Source organism: Hemiscyllium ocellatum, chromosome 3, assembly GCF_020745735.1.
Source record: "Hemiscyllium ocellatum isolate sHemOce1 chromosome 3, sHemOce1.pat.X.cur, whole genome shotgun sequence".
Lineage (NCBI taxonomy): Eukaryota > Metazoa > Chordata > Chondrichthyes > Orectolobiformes > Hemiscylliidae > Hemiscyllium > Hemiscyllium ocellatum.
In genome coordinates, this window is record NC_083403.1 from 34,509,322 (window position 1) to 34,535,737 (window position 26,416).

Below are 26,416 nucleotides of genomic sequence, written 5' to 3' on the forward strand. Positions count from 1 at the left end.
AACCTGGACATTAACAGCAATTAACCTAATTATATTCTGCCAATTAAAAATTGGGCAACAGGGGTGTCATTAGTAACCTGTTCAATAATTAAAACCAAAAATGGAGTTGGTAAGGACAAGCCAGGGAACTATAGACTGGTGAGCCTGATGTCAGTGATGGCCAAGTTGTTGGAGGGAATCCTGAAGGACAGGATGTACATGTATTTGTAAAAGGCAAGAACTGGTTAGGTATAGTCAACATGGTTGTGTGTGTGGGAAATCATGTTTCACAAACTTGATTGAGTTTTTTTTTAAAAAGTGTCAAAGAGAATTGATGAGGACAGAGCAATAGAGGTGATCTGCATGGACTTCAGTCAGGCATTCGAAAGGTTCCTCATGGGAGACCGATTAGCAAGGTTAGTTCTCACAGAATACAGGGAGAGCTAGCCATTTGGATACAGAACTGGCTCAAAAGGTAGAAGGCAGAGGATGTTGGTGGAGGGTTCTTTTTCAGATTGGAGGCCTGTGACCAGTGGAGTACCACAAGGAAGAGTCTGGGTCCACTGCTTTTTGTCATTTATACAAAATGATTTGGATGTGAACATAGGAGGCGTATAGTTAGTAAGTTTGCAGATAATACCAAAATTGGAGGTGTAGTGGATAATGAAGATGGCTACCTCGGATTACAATGGGATCTTGACCAGATGGGCCAATGTGGTGAGTGGCAGATGGGGTTTAATTTAGATAAATGCAAGTGCTGCATTTTGTGAAAGCAAACCTTAGCAGGACTTATACACTTAATGGTAAGGTCCTAGGGAGTGTTCCTGAACAAAGATCTTGAAGTGCAGGTTAATAGCTCCTTGAAATAGAGTCATTGATAGATGGATAGTGAATAAGTGTTCATTATGCTTTCCTTTATTGGTCAGAGCATTGCGTATAGGAGTTAGGAGGTCATGTTGCGGCTATACAGGACATTGGTTAGGGCACTTTTGGAATATTGCATGCAATTATGATCTCCTTCCTATCAGAAGGATGTTGTGAAATTTGAAAGGGTTCAGAAAAGATTAACAAGGATGTTATCAGGGTTGGAGGATTTGGGGGAGAGGCTGAATAGGCTGGGGCTACTTTCACTGGAGCATCAGAGGCGGAGGGTTGACCTTCTAGAGGGAGGTCCTCTAGAAACCATGAGAGACATAAATAGAGTAAATAGACAAAGTCTCTTCCCTGGGGTGGGGGGAGTCCAGAACTAGATGGCATTGGTTTAGGAATGGAGGGGGGAGGGGGGAGGGGGGGGGAAAAAGATATAAAAGCAACCTAAGGGGCAACGTTTTCACACAGGGTAGTGGTGTACGTATGAAATGAGCTGCCAGAGGGAGTGGAAGAAGCTGGTACAATTGCAACATTTAATAGGCATTTGGATGGGTATATGAATAGTAAGCATTTAAAGTGATATGAGCCAAGTGTTGGCTAATACAAACACATCAGGTTGGGACTTCTGGTCAGCATGGCTGAGTTGGACCAAAGGGTCTGTTTCCGTGCAGTCTATGATATACATACACAGAAAATTTCTATTAGGAATCAATACTCAATTATCTGGAGTTGAAGTCCTGGATTGTTTTTAATCCTGAACAAGTGGCAGTTCTTGAATACTTAGTTTGTCCCTGGGAAAACCAAAGTACAGAGCAGGATTGAACATAGGTGGTAAATCAAAAAAAGTACCCCTACAATATAAATGAAAGTTGTGAAAGAGTATCTTGAAATTCACCTTTTGGATAAATACAGCTCTCCTGGTGTGATAATAAACCATGCAAGCATGTGGATGTGATCATTAATCAGGTGAATGATTGTGGATATCAGTGATATTCTTTTGCTGATATGATTGCTTAAGCTGATAGAAGAATATGGAATTTAATGTTTAGAAAGTACCAGACAGGAGGCTTCATAATACGCTTGCAAAGTGTAGGAAAAGATAGCAGTTTCAGAGTGATGTGGAAGGGAAAAGGGAGGCAATTATACATGTTCAATGTGTGGTTAATATTACATAAAACAAACATGGCAACAAAAATATCCAACTTTATCTGGAAATGTATTAAAGTACACTGAAATTGATTTCAAATGTAAATATCATTGCAGCTATTCCCACTACCACCCTCAAAAAAACTTAGCAAATGTTAACATGACCCAAACCATGCATATTTGAGACTTGAATGCCAATTAAGATACCTAGAGTCAGCTACAAAACTGATTGATTATTTCACTACAAAGAGAGATTACAAATTGAACAAAAAGAAAAAAAAAAGGGCGATTCTGATGGACAGAAAAATTCCACAAAACACAGATACACACAGTTATGTGAGCTTAATGGACTATGCATCAGAACGTGAGCATCATACTTAGACATATTTACACACTCTTGTACACACACCTATTTAAATAAATTTGATCTGCTTTTGAAATATCAAGTGGAGTTTCATTGATAACATAAGTACATTCATAAAATAGCAAATACTATCACATATATGCATTCTTAATCACAGTTGGTATGTCCATTTTCAAGTAGTGGTAGAAGTAGAAATAAAAGTAAAACTCTGTTTCACCTCAACAATATTCCTTGCAGGCCATTTAATATATACATGTAATATATTAAGTAGCTGCCTGCACTCATTAAATTGCAAACTGTAATTATAACTTTTGATAGATGATCAATATTACTTATGCCTTGTAAATTATCACAGTGTATATATTTAATATCATTTTGGCATTAGGCAAACATGTAGCATTCATGAAACCGTACTTCAGAGTAACAAATATTTAACAACTCTTTTCAACACCATTTTTGTACAACTGCTACAAATTGAGCCTTGAGAATGCTCATGCATAAATTTATACTACAAACCAGTGAGCTTTTTGAAAAAAAAATCAAATTATGAAATTAGAATACTGAATTCAGAATTTTTCATGCAGAGTTTGAACCAACACTTTTGCTGGGTTATAAATCCACCAGCGATTGAGCCCAGATTTTGATACTTGACATTTATAACAGTAGGGTGGGAAGGTACCCCTAACATACTCTGCAAAAGTATATTTGTTCCCTTTGGTAAAAGCCTCACCAAATGACCTCAATTTCTGGGTGAGGCAAGAGGGATGCAGTGTATTAATGGTTTCTAATAAAGACCAAATAATGGCAGGGATCATTTAGAAACCATTTGCACATGAAGTCTGCTTCACAACAAGATCATGGCTGTTTACCTTCAACCCCACTTTTCAGCCTTTTCATTCATTGCCCTTGGTTTCCTGACTGATTAAAAAAAATGTCTACCTCAGCGTTGAATGTACTTGATGACCCAGTCTCAGCAGGCCTTTGTGTTAATAAATTCCATTGATTCACTAGCATCAGTGAAAATTCTTCCTAATCTCTGTCCTAACCAGGTGATCCCTTACTTTCACATTATGACCTCAGATTCTAGGCTTGTCAACAAAAGGCAAACAAACAATCTCTCCACATCCAGTATTATTAATAATAATAAAATAATTTTTTCCCCCTCATTCTTCTGATCTTGAATGAGTACAAACCAAGCTTACTCACCTTCTCTTCATAAGACAATCCCTCCATACTCAAACAGGTGAACCTTTCTACACTGCCTCCAATGCCAGTATATCTTCCTAAGACAAACAGGATCAAAACTATTCACAGTAATCCAGGTCTGGTCTGTATAGTTTTAGCAAGATCTCCCTACTTTTATATTCTATTCCCTTTGAAATGTTTCTTTTCATTTTAATGGGTAATAGGGAAGACAAATGCATTTATATGGTAACTGTTTGTGATTTGTGCACAAGGACCAAAATCACTGTGCTTCAGTTTTCTGCGGTTTTATCAGATTTAATATTCACCTCTATTCTGTCCAAATTACATAATCTATTTTGCCTACTCAATTAACCTTTCTATATCCCACTGTGGACTCAGTCATCCACACTATTTAGCTTCCCATCTTTCTTTGTGCCGTTCACAAACTTGGTGATAGTACATTCACTTGAATCATTCAAATATTTAATATAAGTAGTAAATAATTGTAGCCCCAGAACTGATCCCATTGATACACTAGTTACAGATAGACATGATGAAAATGCCTCCTTTATTCCAACTCTCCTTCTTTAGTTAGTGATTTTGGTATCAATGCTAGAGTCGTAGAATCAAAGATGTACAACACAGAAACAGACCCTTTGGTCCAACTAGTCAACACAAACTAGAAATCTGAAATCAATCTAGTCCCAATTGCCAGCATTTGGCCCATATCCCTTGAAACCATTTTCTTTTTTCATATACCCATCCAGACACCCTTCAAATGTTGGCATTGTACCAGCTTCCACCACTTCCACTGGTAGCTCATTCCATACACACACCACTCTCTGCATGAAAAAGATTGCCCCTTGTATATTCTTTCCCCTCTCGCTCTAGACATCCCCTGCCCTGGGGGAAAAAAAACCTTGTCTATTTATTCTATCCATGCCCCTCATGATTTTATGAACCTCTGCAGGTCACCTCTCAGCCTCAGACACTCCAGAGAAAATGGCCCCACCCTATTTAGCCTCTACCTATACTCCAGCCTTCCAACCCTGGTAACATTCTTGTAAATCTTTCCAAAATCCTTCACAGTGCCCTTCCTATAGCAGAGAGACCAAAATTGCACACACTATTCCAATAGTAGCCTAACCAATTTCCTGTACAGCCACAACATGGCCTCCCAACTCCTATACTTTAGGCTCTGACTGATAAAGGCAAGTATACCAATCAACTTCACTGTCCTATAACTGACTCCACTTTCAAGGAAATATGAACCTGCACCACAAGGTCTCATTGTTCAGTAACACTCAAGACCTTACTATTAAGTGTATTAGCCATGTCCTGATTTACATTTCCAAAATGCAGCATTTCACATTTGTCCCTGCCCTTTCATGTTTATATTCCAGATTACTAGATTCCACACTATTTTATTTCCATTCTATGCCCTGTAATTTTGGACTCACCTACCCTGAGAGAAAGATCACCCATGTCCCTCATGATTTTCAAAACCGCTGTAAGGTCATTCCTCAACTTCTGGAGCTTCAGGGAAGATAGCCCCAGCCTATTCAGCCTCCCCCTATAGCTCATACCCTGGCAACATCCTTGCAAGTCTTTTCTGAACCCTTTCAAATTTCACAACATCCTGCCTACACCAGAAACACAATATTCCAAATGTGGTCTAATCAATGTCCTTTATAGCTGCAACACAACCTCCCAACTCCTATACTGACCAATAAAGGAAAGCATACTAAACACCTTAGTCACTATCCTATCTCCCGACAACTCCGTTTTCAAGGAACTTTGAACCTGCTCTCCAAGGTCTCTGTTCAGCAACACTCCCCAGGACCTTACCATTAAAGACACACAAGTCCTACACAGATTTCTCTTTCCAAAATGCAGCATCACGCATTTATAGACATTAAAATCCAACTGCCACTCCTCTGCCCATTAGCCCATCTGATCAAAATCTCATTGTACTCTGGAGGTAGCCTTCTTCACTGTCCACTACACCTCCAATTTTCAACCAGCACCATGGGTTTTTATCTTAGTAAGTAATCACACACGGCTACTTATTGAATGCCTTTTGGGAATCTTCTGGTTCCACTCTGTATAACCCGCTTGTTACCTCCTCAAAACAGCTCGAATAAGATTTGTCACATGATTTTCTCCTTCTGAAACTATGCTGATTATTTTATTATACTGCATTTTCCTATACTACATTTTATTATACATCCATCAACTTGATTCCTCAAATAAATCTATAATGTGCATTGTATTATGATGCAAGTTGTGATCTGGGTGGTGATGAAAATGAAAGCTTTTCTGTCTTCAGAACCCTGAAATCTTTTAAAAGGCCCAGTATCAGGTAATTCCCTCCGTTTGATCATGGAGGGGTCTCTGAATTGTTTGGTGCATACTGGGGCTTTTTAAAAAAAAGGTGAGGGGGTAAGATTTGTAAAAGAAGTGGGGACAACAACTTTTGCTTTTAGAAAAAGGTGCGCGCAGAATTAATTTTCAGACGAAGTGGTGGATGCGGGTGCAGTTAAAAGACATTTGGATAAGTACATGAATAGAAAAGATTTGAATGGATACGGACCAAAGGCAGGCAGGTGGGACTAGTTTGGTTTGGGATTGTGATCAGCATGACTGGTTAGACCAAAAGATTTGTTTCCGTGCTCTATACTAATCCCTCAATAAATGAGCTAATTGGATTTTGTTTAAATAAAGGAGTTGGAGAAAGTTATTTTTTCCTCAATTCTGGCTACCAGATGAGTCCAGTGGATTGTGAGCCGCGGGAATGAAGCAATCCCCATGTAACTCTGCTGTCGGTCGTTTTCCAGGGTGGAGTCTTTTTTTAAAATAGTTGAATAAGAAACGAGGCAAGCCAACCAGTATCACTCCAACATGTTCATTTACTGACTGTACTCCGGTCTGAGGGCACTAACTTACGATCGATTTATTTTAAGAACCGAAATGGGTTTTCACCCAGTTTAAGGTTTGAAAAATCAAGCGCGTTATCGCCTCTAGTGGGTGAGAGTTGATATCGCGCTCAGCCTCTGCCCAGACACGTCCATGGAACCGAGAACACGCTTCTCAGTGAGAGAGAGAGAGAGCGGCGCAGTGTCTCTATTCCCTGTCGATGTCAGCACTCGACCCTCGGCACTCGTTCGACTACATCGAGCAATTCCTCTTCCCATTCCCTTACGACCCTCCCCCAAAAGTCACCGGCTCACAAATCAATTTGTTAACTGTCGCACTGTCATATTAGTTGAAGTTTTACACTCGGCTTCTTAGCTTCTCTTCCCAACGTCCACCGTCACTCTCCCACCCACCCCACCCAACCCAACCCAAAAAGTGGGTCAACCGACAACATTTTTACAAAGCTATGCTGTCTGGAGAAAACGAGAGTTTTCAGTTTTTAAGTGAGTCGGCAAACGATGACTCATTGTGAATTAGTAATCGCCTGGATGGTCTATGATAACCGTTTCATTTTATTTATCGCCTTGCCGACATACATTAGCGTAATTTATTAGTTTCCAATTACATTTTCGGACAACCGGTACTTTTAGCCTCTAATCGTGAGGCATTGGACAGTCAGAAAATTGACTCATTGCATATCATCATCTTTACAAACCTGGAGAATTAAGAGCGCAGTTTAGACCATGCTTCATATCGTCACAAGTGAACGGACAAATTTCGCAAGTTTTAAGAGAACGACCAACCTGCATCAGGACAGGAAACCATCTGGGATGAGCTCATCCTCTTCGGAGAGACCTGGAAATTAACACGTTTGCTCAGTTTGACATTAAAAAGGACAATAAATACTTGCACACAGTTCACAACTTTTACGGTTAATGAAAAAATGCGATAAAAATGTGTCCAGAGATGGAATCTTATCTCATTGCATCCCGAATATTTGACTATTTCGATTACCTTGCTCTCCAGACAAACTGTACACAAAAACAAATGTTCAGTGAAAAATCAATCTTCTCGTGGAAGTATTCACAGACACTATTCCACTCTCTAGTACAGTCAGGCGTTTTCTTAATTAGTTCAAACTTTAACCGTCTCTTGGACGGTTTCACACCATCGCGACCGGAACATTCCAGTCACAATACGGATTTGCTTCCCGACTGATAAAGCAGTGTATATTCTTTCAAGTCTATTAATAATGGATTATATTTTACCAGCAGAATGTAACACAAGAACTCCCTGCGTTCCTGGACTTAAGTCGATTCTTCTCTGCAAACATACTCTGGAGCTCATGTTTGCAATGAAAACCAATGATTAGCCTGTTGATCCCATTCAACTTACTGCAGTATTTCACGCATAGAGATAGCACTTGCATTCGCAAAGCTCGTGCATATTAAAGTCTATTCATTCGTTCCAACCAGTGTATTGAATTTAATTTATTGTCACGTGTACGGAAGCACAGTGAAAAGCTTTGTCTTGCGAGCAATACAGGCAGAGCACATAGTTAGGTAAGTAATAGGTAAACAGTGAAACACAAAAACAGTTACAGGCGAATGTTAAGAGTTTGACAGTCCATTCAGTATTCTAACAGTAGGATAGAAACGGTTTTGAAACCCGCTGGTGTGTGTTCAGGCTTCTGAACTGTTTCCCCTATGGTAGAGGTTATAGGAAAACATTGCCAGGGTGGGATGGAACTTTGACAATACTGGCAGCATTTCTTTGGCAACAGGCCTGGTAGATGAATTCTATAGATGGGAGGTTGGCCATTGAGAGTGGTGAACTCGGCACAGACACTCTCTGTAACCATCTCTGATTTTGAATGGTATAGTTGCCATACCAAGTAGTGATACATCCTGACAGAATGCTCGCAATGGTGCACCTATAAAGGTTGGCAAGGGTATTCGCGATCGTGCCAAAATTTCCTCAGCTGCTTGAGGAAGAAGAGATGTTGTTGGGCTTTTGTAACCAGTGCATCCACGTGAAGAGTCCAAGAAAGCTTGTTGTGGATGACCACTCCCCTTCCACCTCTGTGCTCTTAATGTGTATGGGGGGCATGAGTAACATACCGCCAAAAGTCAATAATGAGAGCTAGGTTGTTCTCGGTGCACCATCTTTCCGGATCTTCCACACCCCATCTGTTTCGTCCCCATCTGAGATTTGACTGACTATTGTAGTGTCATCAGCAAACTTAAGTGGCATTAGTCTGTTTTTTAAAGATTAGATTCCCTACAGTGTGGAAACAGGCCCTTTGGCTCAACAAGTCCACATCGACCCTCCGAAGACTAGCCCACTTAGTCTCATCTCCCTCTGATTAATGCAACTAACACTATGGACAATTTAGAATGGCCAATTCACCTGACCTGCACATCTTTGGACGGTGGGAGGAAACCAGAGAACCCAGAGGCAACTCACACAGACACGGGGAGAATGTGCAAACTCCACAGAGACAGTCACCCAAAGCTGGAATGAACCTGGGACCCTGAGGCTGCAGTGCTAACCACTGAGCCAACTTGCTGGTGATGCAGTCATGGGTATACAGCAAATACAGTGGGAGGCTGAGTACCCACCCCTGGGGAGCTCCAGTGTTGAGTGTTAGTGAGGATGAAATATTATCTCCAATCTTCACTAATTGTGGCCTGTGGGTCGGGAAACTGAGGATCCAGTTGCAGGGAGTGGGGCTTAGTTCAGATCACTAAGTTTAGTAATCAGTTTGCGGGTGTTTGCCCTCACCACCTTACACAAATTTCATATTTCTTTCTAAAATGCACTCACTTTAAACCCTTATTATTAAATATTGGAAGAATAACATTTCATTTGGTTTTCCAAAATGTATTTTTTAAAGTCCGATACGTTAATAATTAGATTTTCCTATGGCGATCACTTGTAACGACCTGAGCATTATTACACGTCAGCACACGTTTCAAGACCAGGGTGGTGTTTATATTGGGAGAGGTAGATCTAAGCCAACGGTTCAATTCTGTGTCTGTAATTGACCAGGTAGACGGCGCTGTGAGCAGGCTCAAGTTTCTGCGGGGCTATTTAAAGAACGCTGTACGCAGGATCGCACCTGGTAACTCGTGATGTCTCGCCTGCTTGTCTACAGCCAATCGATCAGCCCGGTAAAACAAAGTCATCTCGTCAGGTACGTTCGGAAGTTATCTTTCCTACCCACACCCGCCTCTCTCCCGTCCCAACATACACATGAACTCCTGACAGTGATTTAGGGGGATGTTCTCCATCTGTACCCGCACACAGTACTCGAAACAGACGGTGCGGGTTAAGTGAGAATGTAAGACAAGGAGTAGCGAGGCGACTGCCGGCATATGGAATGCTCGAACGAGAATGATCTCGTCACAGATCATAACCAGGTAAACGAACGCTGTGCAGTGAGCAGCCATCGCTTGCATGCTTACGGCCGAGCTCGTTTATAACATTAGATACAATAGCTCTCTCGTCTTGAAATAAAATCAGCCAGCCTACATACGATCTGTAAGGAAACATGCTGCACAGTAAATTCGCAACAGATGGATGGACAACCCTATTTCAAACGCAGTTTGAAACGTGTTGCAGCATTCTTTCGTGAGTGATAATTTTGCTTGGAAAGATTTAAACACCACTTGTTAAAAACCGACGATTTCCTCAGGACCCCACGGTACACGTGGGGGTAAAGGGGTAATTTTTGTACGGTAGTCCAGCTGTTTTTAATCCTCCGTCTAACCCACATTTTCCCCAAAAAGATTAAATCTGAGGTGACAATGATGGTCTTTAATAGCTCCATCAATAGTAGATAGGACTTGAAGAGCTTGAAAAAAAAACACGGAGTTGATCTTTGAATGAAGTAAAGGGTGGGGGTGTAATATGTTATTTTGTGAAAGTGAGGACAGAGCGAAGATTGTTGGTTCTAACTGGCGTTTTAATTGAAAGACGCGCGAGTTTTTAAAAAAAAATCTATTGTTAATATTACGTAGTCACCTTAATAGTTCCCAGGACCATGCTTCCATCTGCGTTTCCCAGACTAACCCCGAATGGTAGATTGTATCCTTGTCAAAACATTACTGTGCAAATATAACCAGTCCTTTCAAGTGCAGAAAAGCTTAAAGTAATTCATTATGAATCTATTGCAGAACGGTGCCTAAAGAACTAATTTACTTTTAAAAACCAAATAACTTAATGTAAAATATATTGCCCCTTTAACATTCTTGTGCTCATGTTTCTATGGCGACGTTTACCCATTCGATTAAAGTCGATAAATACACAAGTATTGTACTGTGGGCGGGAAAACTTGTAAGGGTGGTTTTACTGCGCTTGCCCGTTTTCTACATAACATGTTGACGTGCAACTGCCCTCAACATACATTCAGACCAAAAGTGATAACTGAACAATAGACAAGCCAAGAGAAACTGCTACTTAAATAAATCAAAAAGGTCATTTAAAAAAAAATGTTCATGTCAAAACAACCTTCAATAATGAAGCAGATCGTTTGAGAAAAGGCTTTTTTTGGGTTATTTGGTAGATATGCTGTATATACATGCTTACTTCAGTGCAACTCAATAGATGCCGTTCAAGTTCCAAATCTTGCAAAATAAAAGCCCCCATGGAAACATACTAGAGGGCAGGTTCAGTACAATGGTTTACACGTAAAATGCTGTCAGTCTGATTTTATATACTCGTTTACTACTGAATATTATTAGAGTCAGAACTCCAGGTAATAGTCAAAATGTAACATACTTTCAAGTAGACTTTGCAATGTTAGCCTGAATGACAGAGTTTTTCTCCATTCGCTCCCAAAAAGACCATATGATGAGAAATTAGCGACTGCTAGCTTTAAAGATAGTTGAAGTAGTGGTGGAATCTGGGATTTTAAGTAGCCAGTGAAGAACGTTGATCATTTGTTATAACAAAACTGAATGCAACCTCATTTTAGGGAGTTTTTTTTAACTATTATGCCTTCTGTCATCCATGGAATCTTGCTGCAATTTGATTTGAAAGGCATAATGACCAAGTTCAACATTTTCTATGTTGAAACAAGCACTAAAGGCAAATAACAGCTGTAATTAAAGACAAAATGGTTTCATTCTAAATTTTGCTTTGCAAACACACCGTTTTAACTAAACATAATTTATTAAAAATAAACCTGAAGCATTTTTTTGGTAGCAGTCTTCTTCCCATCCCACTAAATTTCCTTCCAGTTTTAAAGAGATTGACTTTTAGGAAGTGTGTGGTCCCACTGAGGATTGTCAGACTTCTGCATTTCATGTGATGATCACTTAGTTTCGGAACTATCACCTAAGTGTAGGTAGACTACTTGGGCACAACAGCCAGGGAATGATTACAATTATGTGGCATCTTCACTTTCAACAGTAGGCACTGAGTAGTGCTCTGCAGTAGCAACTTTGGTTTTCTTTATTCAAAACTAGGACACTATGGCCAACATTAAAAAATTTCTTTGAGATCTATTAATAACACAAATTGAGGTCAAATCTTGACTAGTTTGAACACTTCAAACATAATATTTGATGCTACTTGGGAAGTATCAGATTTGATTGGGTGACATTACAGTATATGATTAAATCATGTACAGGTATAAATTATGGCAAAAACATACATTTGGAAAGTAATTGAATGGTAACAATTGTATAGGCAAAAGTTTTGAATTGTAGATGTGGTATGGTTTCAGTATCTGAGAGGAAAAGAACTGACAGTTAAAATGAAAAAAAAAACTACAGACGCTGGAAAAAAAACTCAACATGTCTGGCAGCACTGAGAAAGCAGAGTTAACATTTTGGGTCCATTGAGAAGGTTCACTGGACCTGACAGTTAAAACCAAATTGTGTATATTCATTGGTGCTAAACAATGAACAGCAAATCTAAAAATGGTAAACTATCAGTTTCATTGGTTCAGAAACTAGAATAATGTTTCCTGGATTAAAATAGGAAAGTTGATAAGTTGCTGACAAAAGTACCAATCCTAGAGTTGCTAATAATGAAAAAAGGTATACCACGTTGTTGTGTCACCATAGTCTTACCAGACCATTGGGGCTGAGCCCTTATTAGAGAAAAGTGACTAGTGGTGATTCAATCTAAGGGCCACCAGACCTCCGGTGAGGGAAGAGGTTGAGAAGGAAAGCCCTTAGTGGTAACTTCAAAATGGTGATAGGCATTGAACCAACACTGTTGGCATCATATTGCTTTGCTGGTATGTGAGAAATTACACAAGTGTATTATTTCCTACCAGAAGTTATATCCTGCCAATTAGATTACATTCTGCAAAAAAAACCAAGCATCTTGACGTGGCTTCATTGCTTTCTCCTGTCTCCATAAACTTGGATATAGCTTTTTAAGCATGAAACTAAGTGAATAGTAGGCACTCAAGTGAATTTAAAAAAGGATATAATTTAAATCCTATCTATCCAAGTAATATTACATTGTGAGAATATTTGGCATAGAATCTTGCCCTAATGATTAGACTTATTTGCAAAATACCTCATTGTGCATTTTATCTGCTTGTTCAACATTTTGAAACACATTGCTGATGTCAGAAACTTAATTAGAACAGAATATACTGCTTAAATGTACCTCTGCTTGTTTTATTTCATAAGATAATAAGGCTTATTTTGCTGCTAACTACTGTCAGTGACCAAAAATTAGTTACATAAAATAGATCTTCTATATGCACGAAGTTATTTGAACTTGATTTAGTTTTGGGAGTGTGTGCGAGACTGATTACATAGAAAATGCAATAATTGTCAGTAAGCAAACATTTTTCAACCAGAAACTTACAAGGAAGCAATTAAATTTGAAAAGCTTAAAGACAAACTGAATTTAAAAATATGAATAGTAAAACAATCTGAAATTTAAATTGCCCATAATCAATACTGAGTATTAAGCCAGCTTGCAGGAGTCAAGTTTTAATAAAAGGCAAATTAGAAGGACAATTAAATTATTATAGAGATGTATCTTTACAGGAAATATATTTTGTATAAAGGAGAATTAATGTCCAAAAGGACAAACTGTAAAACAGAAAACTATTTAATTTCAGGAAATTGAAGCTGAATATGTTTAAGAGCTCACAAACATCATTTTTGTAAGTTATTCCAACAGAGAGAGCATTAAATAATTACAGGAGGTTATCTTAAAACTACAAGAGGATGATTGGTACTTAAAAGCAAGATGTTGGAATGGTAGTCACAAGAACTTTACCATGTTTAAGTGAGATTAATTTACAAGTACCATGGATTTAAGTATCCAATAATATCATTTTTTGTTTTACCCAAACGAAAATCTTAAGACTTGAACCTTTAATATTATTTTCCTTACTCATTCATTCAATGTTTTATGCAGAAGCACTTCCTAAGTTTTGATCAGCAGTCATATTTTTGCAAGCCACAACAATATTTAACTGATTTCATGCTACTGCTGAAGTTGATTTTTGATAACTGCATAGAAACAATCTGGCAATTCAGAGTAACATGTTAATATTTACACACTGTTTCTCAGACTCTGGTTTAGAAAGTGAACAATTCATGTCCAAAAACAAAGGACAGTTGGTACAAAAACATCTCCAGAATGATAAATTAAAAAACAAAAGTTAATCTGTCAAAACTTATTGGTGTCTACGGATTATGGCAGTTCATTTTGCTAATACAGCAACATATTTGCTCTGAAAGAGACAATGTTTCTAAAGCATGCACTGAGCAGCAAGAGAGAACAGAAGGGAGGTCAAGCTATCAAGATGAATAGCTAATATACATTCGTGACTAAGTATCATCATTTGATAACCAGATCTCAAATTATAACATTTACTTCCTATGTGACTAGTTTCTTTTTAAATTGAACTGCAAAAATATTTGAAAATGTCAACAATTGAAGTTGTAACAATTGATACCCAAACAGAAATTTAATATTTTTTAATTATACAGAAATATAATTATTGATTTTCTGTTTTATGCATTTTAGACATCACCTCATAGTACAATATTCATTCATTTGTAGTATTATTGAATAACTAATTGTCTATCCAGTGCTAAGGTTTAACTGTTTTGACATGTTTTTTCTTAAGGATCAAGTTTGAATGACTGAAGAGTTGCCCATGTTGTCTTAATTATAAAACAATGCACTTTTGTAAGCAATTCAAGTGTGTAACATGCTAATTATTAATTACCACTAAAGATGAAACACTTGGTATGTGCATTGTTGATATTAGCTTGTAAATGCTATTAAAGTTTAAGTGGTGATGGTTTATTTGCCTGTCAGTTTTCGATTCAATACAAGCCAAATCCAAAAGACTGAACATTTGCTATACACAGGATCAGAATTTTAACATTAACATTTTTAGGAAATTCATTGTTGTATTTAATTATCAATTTCCTCCAATGGCATTGAAATAAACACATTTCATAGCTTTCTGAACAATTTGTTCGTTCTTCTTTTTATTTAGTGTTAAAATTGTAAGGCAAGTAAAAGATGATCTTATATGCATGAATAATAAACTAAAATGCAAAGAGATGTTGTAAACTACAACATTTTAAAGCCATTCTTTTAACAAACCTGTTTTCAGTGTTAAGATTTTTATTGCTTTAAATGTGTACGTGCTTGGAAACGTAGGGAGAGATTAAGACATCAATTAGTTAGTTCCCAGCAGAAATACATCCTGCCAGTTCAATCTGGACTGACCATAGTAACTGGTCATCACAGGCTTTGAAGCTGAACAAAGGCTTAATTATTCAGCTAAAGGAAAACTGGTACTGGCCTGTTCAAAATGAGCTCAGTGACCTTCCACCTGGTTTGTCACCTATGCCCTTTAATTTGATGATCCCGTATATCCACAGACTATTTTTAGAGGTAGAATGTCAGTAAGCCACTTTATTTGATTTTCAATAACAATTTGCATCAGCATGTAAGTAACTATGCTAACCCTAAATCATTGTGTGATTTATAAATATAGTCTCCAGTTTTTAAGTAATGGGATTCCCCTACCATTTAAGTTCTAATTTGATGTAATCATGCTAAACTAATACCCATAACAGTGGCACAATGACATTTAATGTATTTGACTTGAATGAGATTATTCCTGTATTTCATGCAATTGTAAGTTAACATATCAAGGAACATAACCTGTTTGAACAGACAAGGTTTGTTTTTCAATTTTTAAATGCGGTGAATCTAAACATTTAAAGCAAAATCAATGCAATTAATTCAGATTAATAACATATTACAATATAAAATTAGACATCTCTTATGGTACAATCACATTTCATGATTTTTTCCCCCCAATTATGAGATGCATGTTAGAATATTGCTGATACTGAGAAAAGTACAGTAAAGATGATTTTCTTCATGATCTGTGAATGTTATCCTAAACAATACAGAATTATTTTTAATTGGTGGGAGCTGCAAAGATAGGAGGCCATAATTTGATTAATCACGATCTTCTAAAATGGCAGAGCAAACTAGAGGGGCTTGATGGCCTACTTGTGATTTGAATGTTAATGTATCTGTTTGTATTTTTAGCAACATTTTCAAAACTTTGAAAACAATTTATTAAAATTATGTAATTTGATCACTTATGATTTCATAGGATATTTTACTGTAAGTTAGAATTGGTGGTAATCCTTTTATATTGCAAATTAACATGATCACTTTTTTTAAAAAAACTTAAGATATTGTAAAAATGCAAGTTTTTTGCTGTTCTGTTGCCTCACTCAGGCTTCCTGCATGCACCCCCCCCACCCCAAAATAAAATCACTGTTGTGGGGTGGTCTTCAACATTGAAGACGATTTTTGACTATTTTAAAAATCAACTGCAATTTTTTTTTTAAACAATAAACTGCTTACTTGGGAAAAAAAACTTTTAACTGCTCAGAAGCCAGGTAGTATTTCTAAATATGGATTAATAAACAAGTTTCAGTAATGATCAATTTTGCTGCCTTGATTCAGCACTCCGGTCAGCGACTTCATACAAAATCATTATGTCATTGTAAGTACACTTCCATGATATCATCTTACTTTTGCAAATTGTCCTATTCCAAAGCTATTTGTTTACATCTATGAATAAGCTTAATTTAAGTTCCTGGAAGGCTTTATATTCAACACTTGGATTGATTTGATCAAACATGTGCAAGGAGATCAATGATATGCAGGGTCACAGTGAAAAGACAGTGTTACATCAATGGACTGGTTGCCAGCTGGGGCTTTTAAACACTCCAGTATATGTTCATGCTTTGCATTGCATGCCTGACAATAAACAAACTGCTGTGATTTAAATAAAGACTACATATTTAATTAATATGGAGCATTTAATGCACTTTTATGAATCACATCTAAGATAACCAAAATGCTCAAAATTAATATGGCAGTGCCAGTCTGCAAGATGCCATACTCATAAGCTGTACCATTTCCTTTCCACCTCAGGGGGAAAAAAAAAGACATGACCCACAGACACCAAAGACCATTCATCAAATCAGATCCCACCTCATGCATTTGCAGAGCAACATTTTATATTACATGGAAACCTTCCTGGGGACCTGGTTCTTCAGTTTATGAAATTAAGAAAATCTATTGTTTCAGGTAATATGTTAACGTTTAAAAATAGATTAATAGAGACCATAGTTTTATTGTACAACTGTAACCAAGGAATAATATCTGCATCATTAGAGAAAGCATTTTGGATTTTTAAAAGAAGTGCATCATTTTTTCCTACTTAAATATTTTCCTTTATTTAATGCTTTGAAGGAAACCTTTTCAGCTTCCTGATATGTAGTAAAATACAGCATTTGTATGACCACTCTATTACCATTGCAAATGACAGCAGTGAATTAACATTTTGAAACTTTGATAGACTATGCTAAGAAACCTATGAATATTGTTATTACAAAGTAATTCTTAAATAAACCTGCTTTGCTGTGTGGACTTCAATGGAGTATGATCTGTGAATCAACAACTTTTTTTTAAAACTTCATAAAAACATTTTCATTAAATAGTCACATCACATTTGCCCCTAAACTTAACAGATCATTTATGAGTCATAGAACAAACTTAGACAAATTCTGATTTATTATATTTCCCCACTGTGTATATTATTGAATCAGGATTGCTATGAATTAATTTAGTTTTTCAAATAAACATCGTCAATACAATTAAATCCTATTTTTAATAAACAGCCACCTTAATTTTCAAATTTTTATACTATTCAATTTATTTTTAAATTCAGTCATGGCATATGGGCATTGCTGACTGTGCCAAGATTTATTGCCCAACCCTAACTGCCCTTTAAACAGTGAATCTTTCTTAATAAACCAGCCACTTTTTAAGCAATGCTGCACTCAAAAGGTACAGTATTTCCATGTCCATGAAATGAAAGTTATTAGAGTATACAATATACACCAAGAGTTAATTTCATATTCTGCAGATTTTTAGAAATTAAGATTTCTATCAAATGAGAACTGAAATACCAGGTTTAATTGCATGCATTGTTAATAGGTCCAATATTCATTTATTATAAAATGGCAGGTTTAGTACATGTGACAGCTGGTCACCTCAAACCAATCAATGGGAAGTTTACTTCAGTAACACCTAATCACATGGTTACTGAGATTTGTTAATGAATTAGTTACTGAATTCAAGTGTCAAAACGTATTAGAACTTGTCTGCTTAAATATAATCTATAGCAATAATGTATGTTAGATGCAAGTACCTTAACAATACTGAAGCATGTTTATATTGAGAAAAAAAATATTCTTACTAGTCAGAGGTAACATAACTGCCACACCAAGTTGTCCTAAAGTTGACAGAGGATCACTCTTTCACGCCATACAATTGAATATTTGTTAAAAAAAATCTTATTCTAACATGTATATTTCATATCCCCAACTTAAGATTTATACTTAAGTGGCAAAATATTCATTTTCAAAATCTTTTTTTTAAGTTATAGAGCAGTACAAACTTAAAAGGGTTCTTAGATAGAAAACATAATTGCAATTTGACTCGCTTATTAGATATGTGAAGCTTAAGTTTTTTTTTGCAAAAATAACTACCCTGATGTTATTTCCCCCAACTCCATCTTCAAACATTTCCAAAATGGTTTGCATTTCAAAAACTAAGTTATATTATATTCATTTTCCTTTTAAAAATATATTTTTAAAAACGTTTTTAGTATTTACTTTGCCTGTCGAATGTGTTTAAACCCGTGGACCACATTTTCCATCTTTTCACATTTATTTCTATGTTTAAATGTCTCTTTCAAATTATAACTTTTACTGAAAATGACTTTTATTAGGAGATAGATTAATGGTGTGTTTCTTTTAAAAACATTAAGTCAAAATAAAAAATTTCTACCAATACATGAAAAACAAACTTGAAACAAATCTCTAAATTTTTCCTTCCGAAAACCAACAAAAACTGCCATGCGTACTTAAATATTATGAACCAAATCTCTGTGAAGACATATGATTGTTTAAAAATTGGGAAATATAGTATTTATAAACAAATGTTTTAAATCGTTTAGTTGGTTACACAGTGCAGGAAACAAATATAATACTATACAATGTCAATTAAGCAAAAGGTTAATTAAACACACATTACACAAATGTATGTTCAACTGATGCTAAAGCATTAGCTACACTTTGGTTGAGATTTTAAACAATACACACTATACCCAAAGCCACTGAGAACCTTTTTGATGCAAGAGAAGTAGTTAGCATATTTTCAAAAAATACATTAATGGAAGTACCTGGAGAGATTACTATTTGATGATCAAGTGTCAAAGCTGCAACATATTGATTCACCTTTTCCTCAAACACTGCAGATTATTTTCTAGCTTTTGGAACCCCAAGTTTTCAAACAAATTCAAATTGTCTGAAACATTCTATATTACCCTGATGCATTACATTTGGCTTTATATTTGGTATGATAATGTTGCTTGAATTTATTAGCACTTCTCATTTCTATATGAACTCAATATCCTGCACATAAAAACTTACTATAGTAAGTGCAGTCATGATGGTCACAAAACAAAGAATCAGAGTGCAAGACTAGTAGCCCATAACTTCAGATCACAAACCACACTTCAATTTGACCTCTAATGAAGGTGTGTTGTCTTAAATTGTGAAGAGGTTGGGGAGGGGTAGTGGTGGACAAAGATGAGAATAAATCTTCTCCATAGCTTCGATGAATAAATTGTCTTAAAATTTTACATTTTATAATGGGAGATACACTTCTCTAGAAGTCTTGCATGAGGTGATGGATCAATATTTACAGTTACAATGAATATAACATTCGTTTGATAGTTAAGAACTTCATTATTGCAGTCTATTTTCAGCAATCATATCACTGCTTTCACAAATCCTTTCTAAAAAGATAAAACAAATCCTCTAATCTTGCAGTTAAAAAACACTCAATGAACGTATTTTTAATGACATCTCACTCAGAACAATTATCTGCGAAGCGGAAACTCCTTAAACAATAGGAGTAAAGAGAAATCAATTGGATGCAAATACGTTCAAATTTACTGTTGGGGAAATTAAAAAAAAATCCCTCAGACTCTACAAATTTCAATTGTTTTTTTTCCACTGAAGGCAGAAGAAACATACATAACTTCTCATCGTCCAACTTCTTTCTAAAAGGCCCATGCATCGATTTACATCGGTACACGTAACAACAGATGTGGAAAAACATGAAGGATTGAGGAAACAGATGCCCTCGAAGTGCTTGCTTTATTTTTAAATACCTCGGACGTGTAAAACTGCCAATGACAACGAATCAAAATGGCGACTTTCTATTCCCTGATCCACTTAAAGTCGAGCGGAAGGAAATCATTTACTCTTTCAGATCACATAGCAACAGCAAAGTTCACCGGCGATTTCAAACAAAATAAGTGAACAAATCGTGCTCAGTCGCTTCGTACAAACGCAACTAATTCTAACTGATCATAAGAAAATGCACTTTTCCGTCATAAGCACCACGCCGCTGTAAGCATCCAAGCACCGTACCGTGAGTAAAAGAGAGTGAACGAGAAACATACATTTTAAAAATAGTGAGCACATGCACCTTCTTGTGCATTTTAATGCCTAAATGAGCTCTTCATTACCCAGAAAAAGGAGAATGCACTAAGTAAGGATGCATCGAAGATGGGCGGGGAGGGGAGGAGAGGAGAGAGGGGAAATTGCTGCAAGGCAGCGAATGGGGTTTGGCTTTGCGAGTATGAAGGCTGCAGCAACAATAGCATTAGCATCATCTCCATCCCCGGGGTGAGAGCTGAGCCTCCTTTCGGAGTGGCCCGAGTCCACGCGACGCCCCCTCGTGCCCCAGGTGACAATGAGCAGCGAGTCCCGGGCTCCCTCGTGCTCGCTCTCTCTCACACACACCCCCCTTCAGCAATCAGGGAAGAGCAAGAGACTGGAGTCTCCAGCAACGGGGCCACCTTCCAAAACAACACGTAAAGAGAGAGAGAGACTGGAAGGGAGAAAAATAAACAACAGACCTACAAAACTTTTCCACCCCTCCCCTTTTGCCACCAAACGACTTGCACGTGTTAACTCGCATTTTTAAAAATCCCACAAACTACTTACATGGGATTTCGTCTTTTTGTGTGTGTTTTTGGCACCTTCAGTTTTACCTGAAAAGGTGAATTTCTACGACGCGTTCAGTTTTTCTTATTTTTTTAAAATATTACTGTCTCTTTAAGTAATGAGATAGAGAAAGAGAGAGAAAATATATACACACAGCGAAAAGAGTGAACCCGGAAGAACATTCATCTCCTGCAATTCTGGATAGCCCGACGCTGCAACAGGGAACGCTTTGTCCGCTGGAATAGACGGGCTTTATTTAGGTTAACAATTTAGCGCTTCTCGCGTCGCAGCGAATGGGTTGGACAAGATCACGTTTAGAGACTGCCAATAAAACTGGAGGGTCACATAATTCTATCCTTACCTTACATGCGTCATTTTTTTTTCGAGACTTATTTCACTTCCTGCCCAAATGTTCCTTGCTGTTGAAGAGGCAGTGCCGCGTTCAGGGCGGAAAGAGGCAATGTTGAGGATGAAACTTGGCCGAGCTGCCCAACAACCTGGAAACCGTGCAACCCGAGAGGGAATCCCCAACTCCTGATCACACACACTTCGCCCTGCCTCACACGTCATGCAGCTTTGACAGGGGCTTTCCCCGTCACCAGCCGTGCAAGGGCGAGCCCTGCTGCTTGTGCAACGCAATGCTGTCCAGATATTTTTACACTTTCGCAAATGCAAACACCCCTCCTCCTTCAAATCCACCCAAAACCGCACTTCTCTTTAACCCTCTCAAAGTTTGGCTCGCTGCATAGACCAGTGCACTTCTGTTCAATCTTGATTCACTCTCGCTTTCGAATTGCTAATTCTACGTATGAATTGTATTTAAAATCCCGTTACCTCTCTGGAATTATTCCAGAATTACTCGTTTTATTTTTGTATGTAAATTGTGATCTAAATAAGCGTTGCAACTAGTGCATTTTTTTTTCAAAAATCGAAATCCAATAATAACGATTCTCTTCGTTAAACTTAATATAATTTCTATATGACCTCTACACAAGCAAACAAAAAAACGTGCAGTACACAATGGAAAGTAAAGGCATTGTGCAAAAACAAAGCACAGATGAAGCATCGTGATACTCGGCAATTGTGGTAGTTATGGACGCGAGTGTATTGAATGAGTTTATTCGCGGAAGTGATTTTTTTTTGTTTACACAGTCTTTACCAATTACGCTTGGGATGTAAGGAATACATAGTACATGAGCTGTGAAATAACTGTTTTCTCTGGAGTGAAAGCAAAAATAGGGTTGAGAATTGAACGTGAGGAAAGCACAATTAAAAATTTGCAGCACAAAAATGGGATGTGAGAAGCTTTCAAGTTAATTTTTGTTAAAAATCAAACAGGTTAACAAACATAGGTTAGAAAGGAAGGACAAGTGAAACTATTTAATGAAGAGTAAACAGTTCCTTTTTCTTGGCAATTTAAAAAAAAATTAGATTTGTTTGTTATGGGAACCCAGCAGCATAAAATAACTCTTTATCTGTCGTGAAGACTTAACTGCATCAAAAAAAACTTTCATGTACAATACTTTCCAAATATAGCTTCATAAAACACAGCTATCAATTATCAACAAGTAGCTGAGTTGCATCAAAAATTTAAAACAAATCTACATATAGAACATATTTACTTTTGCAATTATCTTGAACTATTTTTCTTTTGAATTGACTGCTAATGAAGCAACAAGAATAAATATAAATTCAACACTGCTTTTAAAATGTTTCATTTAGTACTAGACTACATGTTTTACAACTTTGAGAAATTAGCTTAAATATGTGGATTCAAGGTCATATTTAAATCAGATGGAAAATTGTGACTAAAGATATAGAACCTACTGAGGAATATTTATTGTAAAATATTATATTGAATTTATTTAGGATATTAGTGAAATCTTGGCTTTGCAATTCATATTCAATTTTTGGTTCTGTCAAATAATTTTCATCTCTTATAATAAAATCCCAAAGGTTAGAAACTTTTGTCATAAAAAGATGCACAAGTTTGTGAACTTATCATGCCCCAGGAATTCACTTGTAATTTCCAACATTAACTTTCCTAAACTGTAATGCACCATTCTTGTTACTAAAATCATTTTTGAGACTGCCTACAAGAATTCAAAAGCTATAAAGGTAGTTTTCTTTTAAAAATGAGGCACAAAAGTATTTGTTGGAGAAGGTTTCCCGATATTCATTTTGCAAATTAAGCAAACTTCATGATGAGTTACTTCAGAGAATGGCAAAACATGTTGTGCTCAAAGAATGTTACCATATTCCATAAATCCATTTCAAATTTTGTCCTCCTGTTGGTAATTATATAACAAGAGTTTATTTCTATTAATATCTATTTCTCCTCTGCCCAATACCAAATCCTTTTTGTGTGTTAATTTAGACAGTAGATTGGCAAGCCTGTCCAATCCTGGGGCATGTGGAAGGTGGGGGAGGTTATGAAAAGTGAGATAATTACATCAGGTCCAATGTCACTGCACCCAAAAAAGTGCACTTTCTAGTGAAGGTAATTGGAGAGCAAATTGAGTTGTACCACTTCTCCACACTCCCCCCAAACCTCAACCCCATCTGATGGGTGCAGGAGCCTTTTCAGCACCCTTTCTCTCACTAAAGATCAATTTACCCACTGCATGGTGGAAATTGAATGTGGTATTAGTTATGTATTTAACAACTGCAAAATCACAATTTTGTGCTTTTTTGTGAAGGATGTTCCATTCCCATACAGAATATCACAATGGTCCATTCATATACAGAATATCACAATTCGAACATCAGTCTGGACTATATTTAGTTTTGGTTATCATCTGGAGATGCAGATTGGAAATCCTTAGCTGGAATATAAGATAGAAGGTAATATCATGGTGAATCCTGATAATGAGAGAAAAATCAACAGGAAAATTATTTGTGTTTTCAAACCATAATCAACTATAGCTCAATTCCACTAATAACTTTAAATAAGCTGGGGAAAAAAATCAAAGGGAACATACAAAACCTCATATATTGACAAGTGTGGTGACAATTCAGTTAAAGTAAGTTTATACACAAGTTTGTGCATGGGAATGAATAAAGTTGAATTTTTCATTGGTGATTGTTGTTTACATTGTAAAATATCAGACGTTACTACAGCAAATTTAACATTTTAACATTTCAATTATCTAACTGTAATTTTAAATGATATTTTCCATACTAACATTTCACCTTTTAAGTTCTGGAGAGACTCAGCATTAGAATTTTTTTACTGCATGCTTTCTAACCTTGTTATGCGTTGATGAAACCCTTCTGCAGATATTCTGTAAGCAGTTTAGCTTTGCAAAACTGCAGTGAAATTATTCAAAAATGTTTTCAAATGAATATATTATGGATAAAATAAGAATGTAGGACATGATAGCTGGAGGTTATTAATTTGCATGTACATAGTGACACTATAAATGCAACAATCCAGTATTCATTTCACATCTGCATAAGCACACTTCCAGAAGGAGTCATTTGATAACAATCACCAATGGCAAACTTGGCCAATTTTTTTTAACAAACTGAGCAATTGTAATACCCTCACATTTCTCCAGTTGAGATCCACAAGCTCTGTACAGATTGGTGATCAAACCTGGTACCTTCTTGCCCTATGTGGATAAGCAACTGGCTGGTTTGCATCAATGATCCACCAAGATGAAAAGCACATCCATGAAAATAAAATTACATTTTAAAATGACAGAATGAAAAGTGTAAATGAGGGCTCTCTGAAATGAATCTCAACAACATTCTCCAACCTTCCACTTTACCCACTTAACAAAATAATCATTTGCTTTGGTTAAATATTTTATAATATTTAATTCTATCAGTAGTGGCATGCCACACAGGAGCAATCAAACTTTTCAAAAAAGACAATCTAAAAACAAAAGACAAATATTTAAGCTATGATTTATTTAGGATGATTTATTTGACTACTAATTATGCACTGCTTTATGTTATATCTTTTGTTGATTCCTTCTACTTCTGCCATTTGTCTATTGACTAGTTAAATTAGCTCTCAATGCTCCTGATATCATTAAGGTAGAAGTAATTGCAAAAATAAAATCCTGCTGTTAGGGAAGAAAGCGGGAAGGGTGCAGAAAACTACTTTGAGTTTGATTTGTTTGTTCTAAGAGGGTTTGGCTGCTGTGACCTTTGCCCTGTGGGGGAAGGGCTGTATTTTAGAGGGAACAACAGTTTGTCTTTTTCATGACGTAAATGCTCACTAGCTTGTGAGGTAAAACCTTTAAACTAGAAATAGACTTTTGTACTTGTCTGTGCTTGCCACTGCAAAATCAGTGCCATGTGAAGGAAATTAAACTAAGGAATACAAAGTATAAAGAAAATGGAATTCTGTATTTTGTCAGTAACTTTGAAAGGTGTAGAATTTATAAACAAAAACCTCTAAACGTATTTTGTTTGTTGAGGGGTTTCACATATAAGCACAACTGTTAAAACATACAACTTGTTAATGACAATAAATAGCACAGTAATAGCATTCTTAATGTAGAAAACCTTCTCAATAGCTTTACATTTGAAGTTCAGATTGGAGATAGCCAACAGCTAACTGTTAAGGAGATAGATTTTTCTGGGGATGTGTAATAATGAATAGTGTATATAATGGGCTACCAGATAGAGGATAGGTTTGTAATGTGAGTTGTGGGAGCCAGGATAGCTGTCATACATAGTTTCAGAAGGGGCAAGAAACAGAGGGAGCAGAACTTCGAAAAGCAGAAAGTATGAATAAGGACAAAGAGGGAAAAACAAAGATGGGTGAGGGGGTGGGGTTGTAGATGGAAAGTTAGGGAGGATGGAGACTTCTGAAGTTGATTTTGAAATCAAAATTAGGAGAATCCGGGATCCAGCAAACAGCTGCTGTTATAGGATTGATACCTGCTGGAATATAATATAGTGGTAAAGGTACAACTTTAGTTCCATTTTAAATTGACCTTTTCAAGACTCTAGTGTGTAAAATAATGAAAGATTTTGTGGCAGTGGTGTAACTGAAATGGATAGAATTTTCAATATTTCTAGGATGTAAGTAAGTAGTCTTGGGTGATTAACTGGATGAATAAATAATGCTTAATTTGACTACCACTGAGGTTGAGTGGTGTGAGTTATGTTCAAAGCGGTATATGGGAATGGGGTACAAAATTCGTGATGCAGCTGATTGAAAAGATTCCAATCTGTTACTGACCTGCAAGAAGTTCTATTTCCCATACCATGTATCAGAGCAAATCACAATTCACTGAATCAAGAAGGATGATTGTCGAGAAAGTTTAGCTGGATATCATTTGCAAAATCGTGAAAGTTGCCCTATACTTTGAGGACACTG